Here is a 10168-nt window from a genome sequence, read left to right on the forward strand (position 1 = left end):
GACTATAATCCCTGATAGACTGTGGCCAGTAAAGAGCCATAAAGGAAGATTAGTAGAAAGTACAAGAAACTGAAGAAGGGTGCATGCGTCTACTACACCTTAGCCTAGGAGGGTTTGAATTGGCCTGGGGCCAAAAGGTTGCAAGGGCCATTTGATTTTGTCTGCAGCCTGATCTTTATTTGTTTGTTTATTTATTTATTTTGCATGTTTTTCTTTAACAAATAGTTTCACCTGCAAGTAGCTGTTAAGGGTGGCATAGTGGTTAGTGCTTTAATCAACCACTGTTATTCTGTCTCATAGGCCTTGGTTCTCTTCAGAGTTTCCATGTTCAATTTCTGCATTTATTTATTTATTTATTTTTTTCGAGCACTCCAGCTTCCTCCTACTGTCCAAAAACATGCTTCATTGGTTAACTGGTTACTTTAAATGTCCCTAGGTGTAAATGTGTGAGTCTGTATGGCAGTGATTGTGTCTTGCCTTCACCCATAGCTGGGAAAGGCTCAGGTAACCCTGTGACCCCCAAAAGGTATAAACCCGGTTAAGAACATGGATGGGTGGAGTTGTTGAGTTTATGGACTAGAGAGGGACTTTATCAAATCACAATGCAACTTGTTTTCTGATTTTGGACCTTTGAAGGGATGTAGTATGGTACTGTGTGTGTGTTTTATTTTGTGTGTGTTTGAAAGTAGTTTCAGAAAAAAAACCCAGTTTATTTAAAATCGTGAAAGTCACAGCTCTGTAAACTGTAAGTTCTGCATGACAGAGAACTGCTTAGGAAACTATTAACACCTGCAGATATGAATGCTTTGGTTCAGAAGAATCCTGAAAATATTTTTTCTCCTTGACTTCTTCAAATAGTCATTTTTGGAATTAAAAGGTCTTTTTACACTGCCATGATTTTTTTTTCTCATTTTTAATCTTTAGTACACCCACATGCACGTGCTTTAATGTATACAGTAGAGTTTCTGAAATTCTTCAAGGTGCACATTCTAAACCTTTCACACGTGAATCATCCAAGTCGCCCATTTAATATCCTCCATTTTCCTCTTCAGCGGCAGCTTTAGTGTCTCCTCTGCTGACATGAGGCTGAAAACCCTCAATGTGACGACTTTCCTCCTCGGCAGCGGTCGGGTGCTGCATTCACCTGTAGCATGTTAAGAGGATTACACTTAATAGAGTTGACCGAAACAGCATTTGAATTACCCTCCTGATGGTCCCCTGCTCTGCCTTCAGTTTAAATGTAACATGAGGCATCAATGTGACAAAATAATGAAGAAAGGATTTAAAAAGGGAAGGATTTGGTCAGCCTTTCAGCTAAGAAAGTCGCTCACTTCTGGTTTAAACTGATGGTAAAACTAACCACTGGTAGGATGTTGTCAGAATATTGAACACATTTGGATTCTGACAAAAATATGTGGGGGGTGGGAGGTAGGACTGGGAAGACTGACCCCTCTTAGACAGCCTTTCTATACATCCTGTGTACCTGTTTTGTGCCATTATGCTGTCTGTTAAGAGGCCCTTTTCATCATGTATGTCTTAAGCAATATTTTCCTGTTGAGACCTGTTTGAATGTCTACACAGAATGATTAGCGAGAAGCTAATAAGGTAAGGAAGCTGTCAATAAGAAACATATTCATAAAGAATAAGTTGTATTCCTAAAGACAAATTTAAATTTTGTGCACAACTTTGCAGAAAAAAATATGAATACATTTAGTTTTACGTTTAACATGTTTTTTTGACTACGATCTTCTTCTGTTCACAAACTGTCAAAAATATGTCACGAGGTCACAGGATTAAACATTGATTGATCAAACTGTGCATGTCTGTTCAAGTTTATTTAACTAAAATACAATTTTAAGAATGTTATTGATGCCCCAACAATAACATTATCTTGATAGCCATAGCTGTTTAAAATGTAATAAATCAGATCAAAACACAGCGATCTGCTATTTTGTGGTTGTCAGGCTGCAACAACTGATTGTGTAGACAATGCAGCAGCGGATCATTTTAGACCCAGAAGTGCTGGAAAACATCCTGAAAGGAGTAGAGGACATGCCAGTTACTCGTTAGGTGGTTAAAAAATGAGTGTGAAATTAGTTGAAAATAAGAGAATGACAAAACAAAAACAGCAAAGCTAACTCAGAGCTATAGAAGACTGTCAGCTGACTATTGGTTCTATATAAACAAACAAAAAATATTAAAAAGTCAGTAGGATCAGAATCCCCAACTTTCTTTCTGTTTCTGATTTTTCTTTTTGACCCAGGCTGGGCTCGGCTCCCAGTTAGCCTTCTTTAGCTCAGAGTTAGCTTAGCTGTTTTTGTCATTCCTATCAGTTTTCTTAAGCTCTTATCCCTTTCGGGGTCACGGTGCTGCTAGAACCTGGCCCGGGTAGTGATGGGCGAATCAAGGGTACATCTGGACCGGTCCAGGACCTGGAGTGCCCCGCCTGTACCGGGATTTACTAAATAAACTCAAACATGATAAAACCAGGAGAAAACAAACCAATGAAAGAGCAGACACTTAAATAGGCTGAGGACAATTAACTAAATGAAGACAGCTGTGGATGATTTGACCTGAAGATTGTGAGACTGACAGGGAAACCAGAACATGACAGAACTGAAGCACTGAATTATGACAGATAGGAGATGTACCTTGGCAAAACACCGTCACCAGAGGGCAGACAGCAGAATGGCAGCAGCAGAAAGAGGGGGATCCCTCCACTGTCTGCTGGGGTGATTCTCATATTAACACCTCTCTTTTGCCACCACTTCCAGGGTCCGTTTAATTGTCTGTATGATCCACTGTTGTCGCCTGGCAAAATAAAAATAAAAAATAAATAAAAAAGTGGCCAAAAACATGCTTCATGGGTTGGTGACTCTAAATTGTCCCTAGGTGTGAATGTGAGAGTGAATGTGTGTGTGATTGAGGCCCTGCGACAGACTGACGATCTGTCTAGGGTAAAAGCCTGCCTTTGCCCATCAGTAGCCGGGTTAGGCCCCAGCACCCCGCGACCCCAAAAGGGACAAAGCGGCTAAGAAAATGAATGAATGAATAAGTTATCTTACCCCATAAGAAGCTACAGGACTCCAAATGTAAAAGTTCATCAATAATTATCAGACTTTTCTGACTTTGGTGGCTTTTTTATGTCAGAATTTACCACAAAAAATCTGCCATATGGGTTATTTTGAAATATATTGAAATATATTGAAATATGTTGTTTTCAATGCTAAATATAAAAGTAAACATCATTAAACATGATGGATAAAATATATAAATATTAAATATGTAAAATATAAATATATACTCTAACAGTGGTCAGCAACTAACAAGTCAGGCCTTGAGGGCCGGTGTTCTGGATGTTCTCCAACCAACCTGCCATTGAAGCTCCTTATTGGTCAAACACACCTGATCCAGGTAATCAGCAGCAGATAATCGAGGGTGTCTGGAAGAGTAGGAGGAGACCGGCCTTCGAGGACTGACTTTGGAAACCTCTGGTCTAGATGGACAAGGGCGAGTGAGCCGTTTGTTTTTAACAGAATTAACATTTTACATGCTCTACGGCGCCCCCTATACTTTAAGTTCATGTGTAGGCTGGAATTCACTAAAAAGCATCTTATTAGGTCCATACACAACATCAAGTTTAGTGCCATTCATTTTAGATCTAGTACCTGGAAACACTGGAGGAACTGCCTTCTTACCCTCCTGTTCTAATTAATTTATATTGTGCCTTTTAACAATTGTGCTTTAAAGTAATGCTTTTTAAACTATTTTAATCTGTTATGTAGATTTTGACTATTGCATTTTTATTTATCTTTATAGTCAACATATGTAGTCTTGGTACTTTATGTGTACTGCTTAATGATTATGTGTTCCTGTTCACTGATTGGATTACGAGTCCTGAATAAAGTTTATTGACCTATGTATCAGAGCATAAGTGTTTTTTCTAGATACTAAAAATAAATGTCAAAATAAATTTGGTATTTAAATATTAATGATAAATGCAAATGTTCTGAAAATATGGTAGTTTAGCCCCACCCACGCAGTACCCTGAGACATGCCAGTATTAGAACATGGTCAGCTTTCTTCAAACTGATTCAAAACTCGAAGCACAGTAAGGTAGAGGGGCTGCACTGCAAGGTGTGATTCCAGAGATGTCATCCCTTCGTTCATCTATTTTCTTCCACTTATCCAGGGCTGGGCAGCAGTCTATGCAAAGACACCCAGACTTTCCTCTCCATGGCCGATTCCTCCCAAATCATTCCCAACCCAGGCGAGAGGGATGGTCTCTCCAGCATATCCTGGGTTTTCTCTGCACATGCTAGTCTGGATGAAGATGTGGCACGTTCTGGAAAGTCATGAACTTTGGGACCTGCAGCACATATAGTATTCTTGATTCTTTCTTCAATGTTAACACACTGAAACGTTTGATCCCAGTGGACAAGGTTCATTAATTATTCTTCATTGATTGCTTCTCTGACTGTTGCTGAAAGAGCTTCCCCTCAAAAGGATGTGGTTAAAAGAGTGAGAGTTTACAGCGGTAAAGTGCTCTGTGTGTGCGCCTTTGTCTCTGCTGTCACTGTCAGCATCTTCTCTCTGCTTTCCTCTGCAGTCAGGTTGACACAGCTTGTGGAAGGGAGAATGCAGGAGTGGGAGTTAATTTAATCAGCACCATGCTGCGGTAAGGCAAATGTTTCACACCCAGTTCACTCACTGACCTCGAGCTAGTGCACGTACGCGTGCATGTGTCCGTTCAGAAGCAGAAGACTGACATTGGTTGCGAACTTAAGCCCACCCATTGTATTCAGGTTGGAAGCAATAATGGTAAGAGCATTATGGACATTATAGAGCATTATGGATTTTGCTGGACATTAGTGGAAGTAAGATCATTTGCTCTAGACCAGGTCATAAAACAAAACAACAAAGTTATAATTTTTGTGTTTCTGATTTTTTAGTTATGCTTTTCTTTCTTCTTCTTTTTTTTCCCTTTTTTTTTTTTTTTTTTACAAAACCTGCCACATTCACTTAATACATCAGTGATAGCATGTGGCTTAGAGTTCTGCCTCTGAAATCAAACCAACATCCTTCCTAATGGCAAAAAGCTACGTCTGTCAGCAGCTGCAGTTTTGACTTGAAGTTTCTTTCAAGATAAATCCATTTTGAAAAATGTATGTACAGGATCTCTGAGAGGCAGCTCAGTTTGCTCAGTTTCATGGTCACAGAAAAACAAAACCTAACAGTCTTAATCACTGACGTTGGTGAATCACCAATCAGTAAGATAAGATGTTCCCAAGAAGAAAAGCTGTATAAAAATCTCCCTCATTACTAAATAAAGGGAAAATATAGAAGTATGTTCGCAACCTATACTGCGCAATATTTGTGAAATTTGTATACTCAAATGCTTTGCAGGAGGTAGTTTGTTTGTTGTGTTACCCAGGATTAAGACAACTTTGTGTTATCCAGACCTGGGGATGTCTGTTAGGGTGAATTGGTGACCAATGTGTTCAAAATCAGGTCTAGTCATCATATCAGGATGCTATTTCACTTGACCTGCACTTTGGTTTTCAGTTTAATAATAATCCAATTATGCAGATTTTTTTTCTTTATATAAGAGTGTTTAAAATGTTCTGCTGTTCCCATGTGTTGTGTTCTGAAAGCTTTAGCTGCTTTGTGTTTGAGGAGTGAGGGTTAAAGGACATTTTCCAAATAACTCTCATGGAAAAGTCCTTCATCCATCCATCAATATTCTTCTGCTCATCCGGAAGCAGCCTGACCAGACTTCCCTCTCCCTGATCACTTTCTCCAGCTCCTCTGGGGGGACCCCAAGGCGTTCCCAGGCCAGCTGAGAGACGTAGTCTCTCCAGTGTGTCCTGGGTCTTCCCCGGGCCTCCATCCAGTGGGACATGCTCGGAACACCTCTCCAGGGAGGTGTCCAGGAGGAACCAGGTGCTCGAGCCACCTCAACTGGCTCCTCTCAATGTTGAGGAGAAGCGGCTCTACTCCGAGCTCTCTCCTTGTGACTAAGCTTCTCACCTTATGTCTAAGGGGGCATCCGGATCTCATTCTTTCAGTCATGACCCAGAGCTCATGATCAAAGGTGAGTACTGGAATGAGGATCGACTGGTAAATTGAGAGCTTTGCTTTCTGGCTCACCTCTCTTTTCACCACAACGGACCGGTACAGTGACAGCATAACGGCAGACGCCGCTCCAATTCGTCTGTTGATCTCATGCTCTGATCTTCCCTCACTTGTGAACAAGACCCCAAAATATTTAAACTCCTCCACCAAAAGTCCTACATGTTCAATTAAAATAATCTCTTTGCATTTGATTGGCATTTCACAAAACTTAATCAACTAATCTAAGAAGTTGACCGCAACATTGCATTATGCCATAGACAAAGTGCCTGTAAGAACAAACCTTAAACACTAAGTCGATCCCCATTCCCCAAGATATTTAAACTCCTTCATCTGAGGCAGGAGCACCCCACCCACTGAGAGAGGGCAAACTACCTTTCTCTTATGGCTTGGATTATAAAATGATAAAACATGTCCCAAAGTGGATCATGACATTTAAAAATCTTTTTTTTTTTTAAATCTCATTGCTGTCATTTTAAATTATTCTTCTGCTTTCCTTGTCCTTCTGGGAGTCCATGAGGTGGGAACCAATCCCAGCTGGCATTGAGGGAGAGGCCAGGGGCAGGTCGGCAGTCCATCACATGAAGAATGACAGCCACGCTCACTGACAGTTACAGTTTCAAACCCGCTCAACACAGAAAAATCAAAGCAGAGTAATCCAGCTCTCAGGCCTAAAAAGAGGAAAAAACTCTTTATTAAAATCTACTGCAGCAGATTTTCTGCAGAGCAACTATGGCGTATACTTGTATAGCGCTTTCTACCCTCCTTCGAGGACCCAAAGCGCTTTACAGTCACAGACCCATTCACACATTCACACACTGGTGGTGGCTCCGCTGCTAAACACTGGCGCCAACCTTCCACCAGAGGCAATTCGGGGTTAGGTGTCTTGCCCAAGGACACTTCAACGCATGGCGGGAATCGAGCCAGCAATCTTCCGATCAGGAGTCGACCGCCCTACCGCTACACACGGCCACCCCCAACTAATCAGTCATTCATATGTAACTTTAACACATTTTTCTCACCACATGAGAATTTGTGTCCACAGAAAATATCTAATTTCCTTTATTAGTTTTTTCAACCCTATTTATACAATTCTATTACACTATTGCACTTTTTTCACTTGTTGATTTTAAAATATTACCTACAAAGTCACAACATGCAGTTCTAGTCCTGCATTGTTTTTGCATGCACTCCAAATCCTCATAAAGATTTTGTATGCTCAAAAAATATATTTAAAACAGTTAAAGAAATCCATGAGCTTCCCCTTTTTCCACCTCCATCTTTTTTAAGAGATTAATACTGAACAGAATCACAGTACGATACTGCCACCTGGTGGTTTTAACCTGTGCTAATGTCTATCTTGTTCAGCTTCTGACAGTGTAAAATTACTGGTTTGTCCTTTAACTCCTACAGTTCAACTGGTCCTCCTTCTCTCGTTTGTCTTCTAGCTGTGAGATCTTTTTAACTTTAAAGTTTGTGAAAGTCGAGTGTTTTCTTGTTTCCCTGTCAGTGATGGTCTCAATGCATCTGACACATGTATGTAACTCATCAGTGAATCACTGGCGGATGGCTGATGTGATTTGCTTGAGGCAGCACAAACTTCAAAGTGAAGCATAAATGGCAGATGATTCATTACACCCAGATAAACAAATAAATCTTTCTCTTAATCCCTCTCTAGGAGCTTACCCACCATTTTATGCATGGAGAGATCTGGAAGGGAAATTATGTGCAAGAATTTACAGTTCAACCAAATTACTGTATATATGATTACAGTTGCAAAATAACTGAGAAAGCCACTTTGTTTAGAGCATGAAGTGAGTAAAGATGTCCACATAAACAAAATGAATAAAAGATTGGGTTTAAAAATGTTAAACACAAATAACCCTAAAGACTGAACATTAAAAAAGCAACATGCATTTCTCATTTAGTGCAGAACAATAATCCATACATATTAATTATTGTTGAAAGTTGAACCTGCATCAATCTGACTTCTTTTTCAGGAAGTTGAAAGGAATGAAGAGACACCTCTCATAAAGCTCTACTCACAAACAAAGGAGAGACCATCAGTCTAAACAACTAACTAACCAACTAACTAATCAACCAAGCATCCTTTGCCAAGTTGTCCAATTTCCATCTCCACCCTGTCGGTGAACAGCACCGATGGCGGTCGTTGTTAACCCGGGCCTCGACCGATCCAGTATGAATTTCGTAGGTCTGTTTCGCATATTTGTTTGGCAAAGATTTTACAATGGACCCCCTTCCTGACACAACCCTCTGTATTTATCCGGGCTTGGGACCGGCACAATGAGACCCTGGCTTGGGCCCCCTTGTGGCTACATTGGGTACATTTTTGGGTAAAATCAGTATTTGGTTACCCACAAATAAGCAAGATTTCTAGCTCTCACAGACCTGTAATCTCTTTTTTTGAGAGAAAACCTTCTTCCATCAGCAATGGTATTGAAGATATAACATGGCTGAATGACACAGTAGGTTCAAACAAAGCATTTCAGAGTCCTGAAGTGGCTGGACCTGCCTCCAGATCTCACAGCCCAATGAAGAAACTTTTGATGGTGTTAAATGTTTGTGTTGCCCAGTTACAGCCTCAAAACATCACTGCTCTAGAGGAGAGCTGCATGGATTCGTTGGCCAAAATACCAGCAAAGTGAAAGAGAGAGAGAGAGAGAGAGAGAGAGAGAGAGAGAGAGAGAGAGATTAACTTTTTTATTCAAATACATTTGCTCCATCATAATGTTCAGAAAAAGCCATAAAAATCAATTAGGTGTAGTTAAGGTGTACTAAAGTTAAAAAGAAAATACTGGCCTCACTCATCTTTTTAGGAGAGAGAACTTGCACAGTTAGCGGCTGTCTTTTTGGAAATTACAAGCTCAAGCAGAAGAACAGAGTGTTTTACAGTTCAGTGATAGTACTTTCGGTTGGCTAGTTTACACTGGCATCAAGTCAGACTTGGTTCCATTTAGAACAGTACAAGCTGTGTTTCAAAGAGACAGCAGGATGCAACTTCATAAGCAAAAAATTCTGAGTTTTTGTCCAAAAATCAGATTTTCAGATTCACACTAAATTTGCAGAACAAAAGAAATGCATTTTTTTATGGCCCACACTGCATAAACAAGCTTTGGTGTATTTTTTTTATAATTCTTGTTTTTTCTTTCCAGTGTCCTCTGGCGGATTACCACACTTACTATCTTTATTTTACTCAGTTTCTCGCTGTCTCTTCCTCTGTCATTTTTCTCTTCTGTTCCCAGAGGAGGACAGAGTTGGAGGAAGACCCTGCTGTCTGATGTCCAAATCATATTTCATCTCATTTATCAGTGCCAGTTCCCAGTCTCAATGGAGCGGCAGGATGCTGGTGACAGGAAGGCATCAGGGACACTTTCACCAAGCTGGAATGTTTTCAAAAATGCTTTTTTTTTCTTTTTAATAGCTTAATAAGATATAAAAACAGACATCTGTTAATTCAAATGATACTGTCAATTGCTGGGGAGGATTGCTCTTTATATTTGAATCACTTTTGTATGACTATTACTATTTTTCGTGAAAAAAATTAGGAAATTCTTATATGTTGATGTCCTCATTTGTCAAAGTGGAGACAGCAGACCAGCTTTTCTCTCCTTACTTTGTTTTTAAATGATACTCATCCACATTGAAATCCTCAAACTATGTTTACTATGCTTAAAATCCAACGTAACTTAAAAACTCTTCAAAATGTGATTTTGAATCAGATCTATGACATTTCAACATGTATGAAAAAATCTATTTTTGAGGATTTAGAGCACAAGAAAATTTTCTTCAAAATTGTCAGAAAATTATCTGAAAATAATTTTACTTTGAAAGAACTTTGGGGATTTCTAAAAGTCAAAATAAATACTTTGTATTTCTTTAAAACCTCACAATGTTAAAAAAAACATGGCATTTTATCATTAAAATATATAAAGAAGAAATTACATAACTAAATTTTCCATGAACCATGATGAAGAATATAAAGCTTTCTTAACAGAGAATCGCTTCATTCACTTCA

At 39.5% G+C, this 10168-nt stretch overlaps 1 long non-coding RNA gene across 1 annotated transcript; it reads right to left on the minus strand.

Annotated features, from left to right (window-relative positions):
- Positions 1 to 340: 340 nt before the first annotated feature.
- LOC118599205 lies at positions 341 to 3128 on the minus strand. The gene is made up of 2 exons (XR_004948502.1): positions 2652 to 3128; positions 341 to 1144 (listed from the first exon to the last, which is right to left on the minus strand). It is a non-coding gene; the product is annotated as an uncharacterized LOC118599205 (long non-coding RNA).
- Between the last annotated feature and the right edge of the window lie 7040 nt (positions 3129 to 10168).

Source organism: Oryzias melastigma, linkage group LG10 (assembly GCF_002922805.2).
Source record: "Oryzias melastigma strain HK-1 linkage group LG10, ASM292280v2, whole genome shotgun sequence".
In the NCBI taxonomy this organism is placed as follows: domain Eukaryota; kingdom Metazoa; phylum Chordata; class Actinopteri; order Beloniformes; family Adrianichthyidae; genus Oryzias; species Oryzias melastigma.